The sequence below is a fragment of the Macrobrachium nipponense genome, chromosome 6, assembly GCF_015104395.2.
Source record: "Macrobrachium nipponense isolate FS-2020 chromosome 6, ASM1510439v2, whole genome shotgun sequence".
Lineage (NCBI taxonomy): Eukaryota > Metazoa > Arthropoda > Malacostraca > Decapoda > Palaemonidae > Macrobrachium > Macrobrachium nipponense.
The window spans coordinates 136,538,588-136,551,149 of NC_061108.1; the positions used below are offsets into that span (position 1 = coordinate 136,538,588).

Here is a 12,562-nt window from a genome sequence, read left to right on the forward strand (position 1 = left end):
AAGTATGCTCATGAGATAAACCTGCTATGCTACTGATTTCACAACTTAACTGTCGACTAATGGGAAAGTGCTCTACCTTATTAGAGATGATACCTGCTGATTTTGGGACTGTTGAATTTTAGACCTGCTGATTTCATGTCTGTTGACTACTAGGGAAATTTGCAGTCAATTGTGCACGGGAGATGAAAAGACCTACTATGTTGCTGTTTCTATTCGGGAAGAAATTTTGCAAAGCTTCTTTATAGTTTTCCCTGGATCGACATGAAGCATCTCTGCGGACTTGTGTTGCTCAAGCTGCATTGTTTACTTTCTGTGCTGCTGATATATCATCTTCCTCCCTCAGCTGTCGACTTATGCTGCTTAAATCATCCTCATCTTTCAGCTGTTGACCTTCTGCACTGCTATATCATCCTCCACCCTCGCCTTTCTGCTTACTGATGTATCATCTTCCCACAGCTGTTGACTTGGCGTGCTGTTTAACAGGAGTGAAGTATTCTTGCTCATTAGTCGAACTTTTGAGATTTCTCATGCAATTAGAATAAGATGGTAATAATAAAATTTCAAACTTCCTCATACAGTGTTTTCGTACCCTCAGATTTACAAAACAAGTCTGAAAAGAAATGTGAATTAGGATGTTTTATCTTATAAAGAAATTATTGAAAGCCTAATAAAAAAAAACTACTAAAAGCATAATGCATAGCTCCAAACTTGTGGAAGTGAACATAAGTTTAGTTCGCAAGCAAAGTGAATTAACAAACAACATAGAAGGATACACGAATATGTCACGAAGTTCCATCATTAAAAGATTTAGATGATTTTTCTTATTACACGACACAGGTGGAAACTTACTTAATACCACCAATCATACGACACAGGTGGAAAATTTTTAATACCACCAATCAAACGTTTAGTACAATTGCCATTTAGTTTAATTCAAGCGGTAAACTAATGCATTTATTTTCCGGAAACTAACTTTTTACAGCATGATAACTACAAAGCACTGGGCTAATGATAGCAGGAAGCTGTATAAAATTACGCTAAAAATGGAAAGAAAACTAGTAAAATGCAATCTAAGCAAAACGTAATATAAAAAAGAAGCTAAAAAAAGGAAATCAAATATTTTTTTTGCAGTAACTGATAAAAGTAAAAACAAGGGAGCAAGAAATCTGTAATTTAATCCACACATTCCAATGGGAAACAGAAGTTCAGCAATTCAAAATTACAGAGTCCAAAATACAGTTATGAAGCAATAGTGCTTTGCATTATTGTACACCAATCTGAAATCTACAACCAACTGAAAGGAAAATGCAGAACCTGAACCTGTATCAACTAAATTCACAATTTACAACATTTCTGATCACAAATTTCTGTAGGAATTTTCAGTTACCTATATATCCCTATTAAAAAAAAAAACATATTGGAAAATGTCAAAGAAAATTAGGCCTTGAGTACAGTAGGCTACATGATTAAGACACTGAAAATGAGAAAATTTTCTATAAAAACCTAATTAGTTCTAATATAAAAACCTCCTCTTATCTTTGTAAAAGAGTAACAAATAACCAAAACTAATATATTTGTGGTCCAGTAGTGGGGACGCAAGTTGAACAGCCAAAGCAACATTTTCTGAAGAGGTTTACAATCTTAAATGTAGTGTGGCTTACTAGAAAAGCACTGAATATTGATGCTGCCTATTGATAACTCACCTGACGTCCATTAGGCTACGTCCAGACGGTCGAACAGTGTCTGTCGAACACCAATTGTTACCAGATAACGATGGGAAGCATAAAGTAATGCTGATGACGTCAGCAACGATCACCAAAGGTGTGTGACGGACACTGTCCCTGTTCGTAGTTGCTTGCTGAACTGACTGACAAGTTTAATAGCTATATTTCTTACCTGGATGCACTGTTTCACTGTTCCTGTCAACATGGCAAGCTCTAATTCTGCTACTGAGGAAAGCTGCCATTGGGATAGAAAGGAGGTCCTTTTTATTGATTGAACTATACCGGCAGAACCCATGCTTATGGAAAGTCAAAGCAGATGTTTACAAAGAAATAAAAGTGTTGTGGCAATAGATAAAATAACGGAAGCACTTCAGAAAACTGGCCTGTCTGTTGTTACTGGTTTAGAAGTTAAGAAGAAAACAACTAATTACCTCTCAAGCCCACGCAAAGACTCTGAAGTAAATGTCTCTTACGTTGCCAGCTAACTTCACCTTCGAACATAGTCTGCCGGTCTTTGCCTAGTGAATAGAGTAGAAACTATTTGAAACAACTTTATCTGGTACTACAGTTTCTTACCATATCAACCTTCCTCGTTTTAACGCCTATGACGTCATCCTCCATTTATGGTATGGTAACAGTTTTGTTCGACAGACACTGTTCGACTGTCTGGACGTAGCCTTAGTCAAATGCCATTGTCAACCCTTGTATTAGCGCCTCAGCGACGTGGGTGGAATGGTATTAACGTCCCACCTCGGTGGTCGAGGGTTAGATTCTCTGCCATTCCATTGAGGAGTGAGAGATGTGTATTTCTGGTGACAGAAGTTCACTCTCAACGTGATTCGGAAGTCATGTAAAGCCGTTGGTCCCGTTGCTGAATAACCACTGGTTCCATGCAACGTAAAAGCACCATACAAACAAACAACCCTTGTATTATGAGGCTAGTTATAACCCCTTCTCCCCAGCGCAAGATTTCTGAAGCAGTTATGTAAATACAGAAAAACCTTGATATAATGTACATATGCAAAGCCTCTTCAGCTTACAAGCAGCAGCCAGCGCCATTAACATGGCCAGTACATCTGTTCCACAGTTCAACAGTAAAAAGTACTTATGACACTGTCCAGTGTAGCTATGTTGCACCTCAGGATTTAAATTCTGATGATCAGCAAAAAATGTTCACAGAATAGTTCATGGTATTCAAGAACCAAAGACGATAAATGAGTTTCCTGTTGAAAAATAGCTTACTTTAGAAAGCCAAAAAATATGCCTCCTGGCAATGGTTTAATCATAAGGGACCATAATAGAGGGGAAAAAATGAACCAAACCATCGATCATCATGTAAGGCCATTAAGAGATCAGTATTCAATTACAAGAAATAATCTGAAGCAGATACATATAGAAAACTAAGTTTGACATTATTCACAAACCAATCATTTTAATACAGTACTGTATTCAAAATCATCAGTACAGTGCTAAGTATGTCAGTCAATCACGGAATGGAAGCATGGAAAAGAATTAAAAGTTCTGTTGCCCAGCATCATGTTCCATTGACGACAGTGAATAAGTGTACTAAAATATTTCACTGACACCAACAATTATGCACTTCATTAGTCAAGACAAAACAGTAAAGGTCCCAGAACACCACCCAGTAAATTGGCAGGCAAGTGTTTTCTATGGTCTCCTAAAAAACATCATTAGCCATTTTTTGTTGCCAATTATTTCCTGAACTTTAAAGGGCTATCAAACTTTTAATACAATGAGCTACGAAGTTTGAATGTATGACTAATCAAGTCAGAAGTAGCATTAAAATCAGTTTGAAGAGGCTCTGATTCATATCCGTTCCAAGGTTTCTTGGATGTAATTTGGAAAAAAACTAAATGATGATTTAAAAATCCATCACAAATATTTATTCCAAAGTGTTTCAAATAGAACTTCCAATTTTTGACAACACCAAAAAGACTGGGACTGGCCATATATACAATCGGGTGTGATAGACTTAACATTGCAAACAACTCTAGTTACACTATCACTGAGGACATAATGCAGCCCAACACCTGCTCACATCCTTCATTACAAAGAGAACAAATTGCTTCAACTTCGTTAGGTAGAGTGCACACACAAAACCCAATAGCCACCTCAGAAAGTGCTGGCCTACAATAAGAAGTGGGGGGGCCGCCTGCTTTGATCCAACCACCAGTTAACCAACTTGTTGCCATGCTTCAACAACCGTTTCTAGCTCCTACATAGCGGGCTTAGGTTCATTTTAAGTAGGAAAATAAGTTGAGACCTTAACTAAACCTAAAATTTTGTGAATGAAATAAATGTATACAAGTACAACCTAACTGTTTTGAAAATCTAACCAGCTGCAAAGAATGTCGGTTGATGCTCAGAACCCTACAGAAAATATAAATCAGAAAACCTGAAAATTGAGGAAATTTCAAGTCCTTATATTGAATTCTTTAACCTTTACAATCTAGAGGTAAATCTTACCTTTCTCAGAGTTCTAAAGTTATCTTTCATTGTTTATGGTATCCTTCAATTATGTATAAGCTGCTCTTGCAATATAATATTCAATGCAGTGAATGGCTTCCCACAAGATCAAAGGTTCAACACTGCATTTAAATTCCCTTATCTTGCAACAGCATTCAATAGTTTCCCACTGTATCCTGAAAATTTAAGATTCCATGAAATCTGAGACAATTCTATAATGTACATAAATTTTTTTAACTGCATGAAAACTAGAACGATTACCTGCGATTCACTATGTTGACTAACTTTAGGTCTTTATTCTTAAGGAATATTTTAAATGCCTTCCTTTATAGGGGTGGTTATGGGATTGATTAAAGTACTTAATACCTATATAAATACTTAAAAATAATACTTTCCACCTACCTCAGCAAGCACCAAAGGACAGGGACTGGTCTTAAGAACCAATAGGGGTGCAGGATGTACCCCTACAGAATACCATCACTGGTCAGGCAGATCACATACACAAACATTCAAACTCAACAATGGCTGAAGGAAAGTGCTCACCCACCTCCCATCAGTTATACAACTTGTTGCCAAACTTCCATGACCATTTCAAGCCCCTACATAGGAGGCTCTGGTTTGTAATACCATGGGTATAGCAAGGATTTGTGTAAGAATTCTTAAGTTGATGACTATACTTTTAAGTAGCAAGGAGCATCTTACGATACATGTAAACCCTCAGCAAGTAGTTCAGATATCAACCTCCAACTGGATGCAATTTCATGTATACATAATTCTTTAAATCTTTAGTAATGTCATCTCTGGTCATCACTACCTTTCTCAGAGTGCTAAACTTATATTTCAGTCTGTACAGTATCCTCCAAGAAGTTTTTTCTTGCTATATAATCTTCAGCACAGTGCCTGATTTTTCCTCAAGATCTAAGTAAACATCTTGCACCCTAGTTCCAACAGCTTGTAAACACATTGAGTACATACCCACTGTAGCCCGAAAATTTAAGATTCCTTGAAAAAGTTATCAAATTCATTAATATAAAATAAGTAAAAATGCATAACTTAATTATTTGAGATTCATTTATCTTCACAAAGTTTTAGATATGCCACTTTATAAAATCCTGTGAATGCCTACCTTTATTGGGGCGTTAAGGTGTTAAAATGTCCCTGGGATGAGGATCTAATTGATTAGTGTGTGGTTCCCACAAGGTCTGAATCCTCTTATGAATCTCGACTAGTTTCGACAGTTTTTAACCACATCCATAAGTTTACCTTTGTACCCTGAAAATTTAAGGTTTCATTAAAATTTAGAGACAAAATCAAATAAAACTTTTGTAAAAATACATCAATTTATTTATGGACCTTAGTAAAATTTCTATTTTTTTATACTAAATTACAGTGGCACTAATATTTTCAACCAATCACCTTTAACCAAAGCAACCTTTCATGCTCTTAACATGAAAATGGGCAATAGCACTGGAACACAGTTCATCCTAACCTAATCCTACTTAAGATGCAGCCTCTACCTGGCCTTTGCCTGTCCTTGGAACCACATCCCCAACCTTTGTCAAAAGTGTGTCAGCATTACTTAGATGACAGTCTACATCCTAAACTAACCCTCCCAAACCTAACCTACAGTTCTGCTTCCTGCTCGACTACCGAGCATGCCTCCACTCGACCTCTCTTTAATCCTAGCTATTCATATTTGACCTATCGTGCCATGTATTACCTGTTCTGAAGGGCTCTGCCAACACTGGACCCCTTTACCTGCATGGTAATGTTACAGGGATGGATCCTAAGCCTCATGATACAATTGTTGCAAGGTGTAATGAACAGAGTAACGGTGCTCATCACTTCCCACAAGAAAATGATTAGCATACAAATATATGCAGTCAGTATCAGACAAATCCTAATTTGATTTGACCATACTTCCTGGTAGGGTTGTAGTTTGTGTCAGTCCTTTCTGAAATTGGCATTAAACTAGGATTTGGGTCAATTTAAATTTACTCTGCCATAATGCATTCAGGCATTACTGATATGATTTCCATTTTCTAATGTTTGCTTTCAAAAGTCTTTTATAGTAATTTTGTTTAGTAGTAATCCTTTGAATATGCCTCCTTACATATCCATATCCTACAATTATGGCAGCCACACAGTGGAAATGCACGACTGTAGATGGAAGAAAATGTGATTCATATAAGAGATGCATTTAACCTAACCTAGGGTGCTCAGTTCTTACCTGGCCCCCAAACATTAATATAACCTACATAGGTTAGCATGCAGGTCCTTGCTTTGGGCATGATTTTGCCTTAAAACCTTTCAATACTCTATCTTAATCACAATCAGAGTTTGCTGAAGTATCACAAGGATGTTTGAATATAACTTTCATTTTTTTGTACTTTCCCCATCTCAAATAGTCTGTCTACATCAGCTTCCCAATGTGGTACCCGTAATTGTAAGACTTAAGACATGTTCAGTATCTTGAGAACTAGGCTTATCCTACTAACTTGCTGCCAAAATTATTGACCGAAACATTCAAAACTCAATGAAACACAGGTCTACTCCCAATACAATTATGGTTTCAAGCAGAAATTTAACAATGACCAAACATTCAATAAACCTCAACTTAATCAGACTCAGAACTTGCGTCAGTACGCTACTGTGAAGAAGTTAGAATACATCCTTCTCATTTCACTCGATGTAATTTTCTCCACCCATAAAAACCAAATTTCCCAACTTTAGTCTCCAGATTTGCAAGATATATGGGATCAAATATCTTTAAAGGGTAGATCTAGGTAATATCTGATTTGGGTTTTTCTTTGGAAAATACAGTTTCCTATAGTATTTGGGTTGCTTATTAAAATTTACTGTTGTTTTTGGAGGGTCGACTGTAATTAACCCCCTGGGGCTAGTACTAAACATGGCAAAATACATTTGATGCCCCAATCTCTAGTGTGTCATATTGGCTGTCTGCACTGTGCAGAGTTATTGCCTAGAATTACCCTTTAAAGCACAGATTTTTTACAGAAATTTTTGTCAAGAATGAATAAAATAAAATCTCCCAATTAATCCAAGGAACAAGAGACAAATCTACATTACAGGAACCAAGACTAAGAACTGGAGGTGGTTACTTTCAAGAACCAGCTGAATTCTGCTTTCCCACTTTACTGGTGAAACTTAAAAGAACACCAGTCAGTTTCAAGCATCGTTTATGTACCCACATTTACAGATTAAAATAGAACGTTCCAAATATGCTATCAATCCTACCCTACAATACACTTGGACAAACGAAACCTAAATCAGGATTCGTACTCCTACGGCCATATTAACGCTTTTGAAAAGGCCCAATGGAGAACTTATCAGTAAATATCTAAGAGTAAATCAATGTTAGATATTATAATTTACATACTTAGTATATTAAGGAGACTTTATTAAAAAATAAATAAATAAATAAAATAATATCAAGAATGGTATTCACGTAAAGTACCACCACCAGTCATATTCTAATTCTAATGGTAATTCTTTAGAAGCAAGCCACATCACCAGTTTCTAAAAGAATTAATCCTTCATTTAATGGTGTTTTTTCAGGGAGTCACCTTGTTTTCTTGAGGAAATGTTATTTTAACCCCCTTTTCCACCCAACAAGCTTGGGGGCCCCCAATTGGGAATCGGGGGTTTTGTATGGGGAAATACCAGAAAGGAGTGCTTTGTAGCAATAATAATTGAGAGCACCTACAGATTCGCGGCGTTAGAACACCAAAATCAATATGGCGGCGATACCAAAACAACAACAAACAAAGTAGGGAGCGACTACATATCCGCGACGATCAATTTATGTGTGCTGTCTGTAAGGCCGTGGCGGAACAGCGCTTCGCACCTTATCCGCATATTTAAAGATTCTTGGCAAGCACGGCATATTCTGGCAACAGGTAATGTTGCGCTGCGTGCGCTAGCCACAGGGGTTACAGTAAGGCTACTTACTGTGGCGGATGGATTTGGGTGTCGTGCGGCCCAGGAAACTTTGGATTAACTTCAAAACAGAGATGGGATTTTTCAAACCACGTTCCTTTAGACAAGGAAACAAATTACATCGCTTACGCCGACGTCCTTTCATCACTACAGAGCGATCACACCCAAAGGCATTCCTGTTGTAGTTGATCCAAGAAATGGCTCCACAACAGTCGCAGTTTTTATGCTTTAGAATTAAATTATGTCTGAGCATATTCAATCACAACTTCTTTACCACCACTAGACAAATAATGATAAAATTCAACGTAACCCACATTGCACTGCAAACAATCGGTAGGAAATCGAAGGTCTCTGTCAAAATTAATGCCAGAAGGGCCAGCCACTGCCTCTGCCATAGCTACAGGAAGACAAAATGCCGGTTTTTGCTTCATTATTCGAGTAAGAGGTCAAACAAGGATACCAGTGGACACTGGACAGGTAACTTTATTACTCCACCGAAATGCTAGTGAAACTGTTTTCGACTAAAGTCGTTCGTAATTGGTTATGAAACCCATAACATCATAACGATGTCACACCTCTCAGCCAATAATGAGTAACTGGAACTGCTTTTGTTTGCGTAAGAAAGTAAGTTAGAGGGCTCATTAAAAGTAAACTTACCGTAGAGGAAACACCTCTCCCGACTCAGGAAAAATTCGAGGTAAAAACTTATCAAGCTCATTTAATTCCACCCCGTTCAATCTCTCATATAATGACTATACTTTTTATGTTGCTTTTCACATGCTCTTTCCATGTAGGTGATTATTTATTTTAATATCCAGTTCGGAGTGCTTCTGAAGTATTACCATTCTAATTTACTGTTGTTCCGAAAATTCATCAATTAACAATACTAAAGCCAGCTAACGTCTGAACACGATGTCAATGGACAGCCATTGCTAATTTCACAAAGGTTCTTAAGAAAAGTCACTGCTGTTCTTTGAAACAAATCACGGGTAGTTTACAGTTTACCAGGGCAAACTTGCAGCAACCAAATCCTTTCACGTAGGTAGTAGTTCGACCTTAACCCGACCACCCGAACTAGATGTTAGGATTAAAATTTCGTCCCTTGTAATCCCTGTGTCAAGGATGCGCAGCACAAAAATTCCAGCTTGCCAGAACATGCGTGCTTGCCAAAAATCTTTCAAAGTACAGATAAGGTGCGAAGCGCCATTCCACCATGCCAAAACTAAAATCAGGAATGTGCAAAAAACCGCCAAATTTTTTTTTTAGTGTTCGTCTCGTCGCCATTTTTGTTGTGTATCCCTCCTCCAATTTTCTAGTTATAGCTTACCGCCATTTAGCGGTAGGTTTAGATTAGAAAATTGGTCGAATATAGGGTAGCCCCGGTAAACTGTAGCTACTCCCATATCACCATGACTACAGAACACACATACAACTTGAACAAGTTTATCAAGAGGCTTGTCAGACTAGGCAAATATTAACTACTATTGCAAGTAGCCATACTAGGCTATGCTAGGTTAAGTCTAGAGTTTAACATAGGTTTCATTGGACAAGTTTGTGTATAGACTGAGCCTATGGAATAACCTTGGGGTACAGGGATGCTTGCATTTTGGTGGTTGGCATTTGCACGAGTATTGAAGCATAATCTAAGCTATGGTAATAGCTATTACTCCTATTAAACCCGCTTCCAAACAAGAAAAATTCCTAAGCCAAGTTGAGTTGCATTTCTGAAGTCTAAGTGAACCTAAATTCTAAAGTAAGGTCTTATCTGCTGAACTAGCCAACATCACAGAGGATTTTTGTAGCCTAAATAATAAATATTTTAGTGTAACCTGACTAATAAATATTAATAATGAAATTAATACAGATAAAATTTACAACTCACCATGATATCACTACAGGATATTAAGACAATCACGAACCAGCACTAATCACTTTAAACAAATGAAGAGCCGACCTCGAGTTACCCAGGTTCTTGACTGACCGAGAAAAAATCAAGGACCCCAGAATACAACATTGAGATTCGAGCTACTACCCATTTTTTATATTTCTTTTCATATGTTCGTTATTTTACATTTCTTTCCTGTTTTTTTAACATCGACTGATAAATACAAGATAATCAGGAAATCACAAGTTTCTCTTTCATTTTCGTTTGATATCTCTTATGAAAATAATAGTTAAGAAAAATTATCTATACTGTTCCCAAAGAATACAGGATGAAATAATTGGATCTCTTCAACCTTCCCATTCCCGTGGGTACTTGAGAGAAAGCATTTTCCAACATCAGACTATAATGTTCAGTAAAAAAAAATTATAGTTAGCTTTTCTTGTCTCCTATATTGGGGGATTGGCCATCGTAGTCATGCTGCATCACAGATATTGAGACAAATCATCAAGCTTTACTATCTGTTATGAAATATATCGAAGAAAGCTTAACTTGAAAAGACGATATACAGGTATATCTCAGTGCGAAATGTAACATGCACAAGCGAGTGAACTTTACGGCCAAGACCCATGACATTTTCCAGGAAAAAAAAACAAGGATTTTATTTTCAATGTAAAAATAAATTGGTGTTTATATTCATATAAAAAACGATTCAAAATTTAACATCAATGTATTTGAATCCTTCTTCATAAGGTCTTACTAAAAATTAACATAAGCTATCCCTCTCCTGCTACCAAGACAATAAATAAAAAGGGTTGAGCTTTTGCTTATGCAACATTGAACCAGTACTGCCACCAAAGCAGGTTTGCATAATTTGACAGTTAATGATAATTGATTGCTGGGCCTACTCTGCAGGTAACTGAATTTGGCTTTTAGTAAAGCAATTCATCTTATCTTTATAGACTTATTAGACTTTCGGTTATGTTCTTCTCCCAGGTATAACAGCTTTGCTCTGTGTGGAAGAGAAGTTACCTGGTTTAGATAACGTCATTCGAGGACTTGTGACACTTCGATAGCTAAAATAACTGAATTGTTACAAACCAAAAGAAAAAATAATGAAAAAGACAAACGTTAACCATGATTCTTTGTCAACGAACAGGAAAAAACATGAGAAATTAATAGCTGTTGTATCTGCTGGTAATATGCACAAAATTCCTTGCGAGAGAATACTGGAATAACGTCCAGCTTTGGTGTTTAATGCTCAACAGTCACGCCTTGTTCACGCATGCGCAGTCTTCCTTGCGTGTGCAAAAGCGGAGGCAGGATAAATTGACAATGGCAGAGTAAACGTTAATGAAAAAATCTAATTTAGACAATGTCAGTAAAATACTCTCAGTGCCAATTACACAACCTTTATCAGTGCTATTGTCATACTATAATACAATCTCATTACAAACGCGAATAATTACCATATGGGTTGCAAAAGTTAGTTTCGATTTACAAAGGTGTGCTCTCTCTCTCTTCTCTCTCTCTCTCTCTCTCTCTCTCTCTCTCATATTCATTTCGTGACCAGAACTCAAAAGCTGATGAGGGTCATAGATGAACTTGATGAAAATTCCAAGTTTTCTCTCTCTCTCTCATTTCGTACCAGAACTCAAAAGCTAATGAAGGTCATAGATGAACTTGATAAAAATTCAAAGTCTCTCTCTCTCTCTCTCTCTCTCTCTCTCTCTCTCTCTCTCTCTCTCTCTCTCTCTCAATAAAAATTCAAAGTTTCTCTTTCTCTCTCTCGATAAAAATGCAAAGTTTCTCTCTCTCTCTCTCTCTCTCGTCAGAACTCAAAAGCTTAATGAGGTCATAGATGAAGTTGATGAAAATTCAAAGTTTCTCTCTCTCTCTCTCTCTCTCTCTCTCTCTCTCTCTCTCTCTCTCTCTCTCTCTCTCTCTCTCTCTATTCTCTATAGATCGCCATTTACTACGCAGCTCAACCCTAAACACGATGGTATGAATGTTAACATTGATTCTGCATCCGACCCAAATCATTTCCTGATATGAAAGGCAAAACCAAATCTTTATATATCTGGAAATGAGTCAATTTCCCATTATCCTCTAGGACTTCTTCCAAATGGAAACTGTATTCTTTGGAAGCTTGAATTTCAAGTCAATGGCTCCTGCTGGCGTGTTCCAGATGAATAGTAGTTTAACATCTGAATAATAATAATAATAATAATAATAATAATAATAATAATAATAATAATAATAATAATAATAATAATAATAATAATAATAATAATAATAATAGACTATAAGAAAGCCTTCGACATGATACCACACACATGGCTAATAGAATGCCTGAAAATATATGGGGCAGAGGATAATACCATCAGCTTCCTCAAAAATACAATGCGCAACTGGAATACAATACTTACAAGCTCTGGAATAAGACTAGCAGAGGTTAATATCAGGAGAGGGATCTTCCAGGGCGACTCACTGTCCCCACTACTCTTCG

The 12,562-nt window shown here is 36.9% G+C and overlaps 1 long non-coding RNA gene across 1 annotated transcript; it reads right to left on the reverse strand.

Moving 5' to 3' along the window:
- Positions 1-158: 158 nt before the first annotated feature.
- LOC135216813 (uncharacterized) lies at positions 159-10,131 on the reverse strand. The gene is made up of 4 exons (XR_010314931.1): positions 10,054-10,131; positions 5,338-5,483; positions 4,212-4,387; positions 159-472 (listed from the first exon to the last, which is right to left on the reverse strand). It is a non-coding gene; the product is annotated as an uncharacterized LOC135216813 (long non-coding RNA).
- Between the last annotated feature and the right edge of the window lie 2,431 nt (positions 10,132-12,562).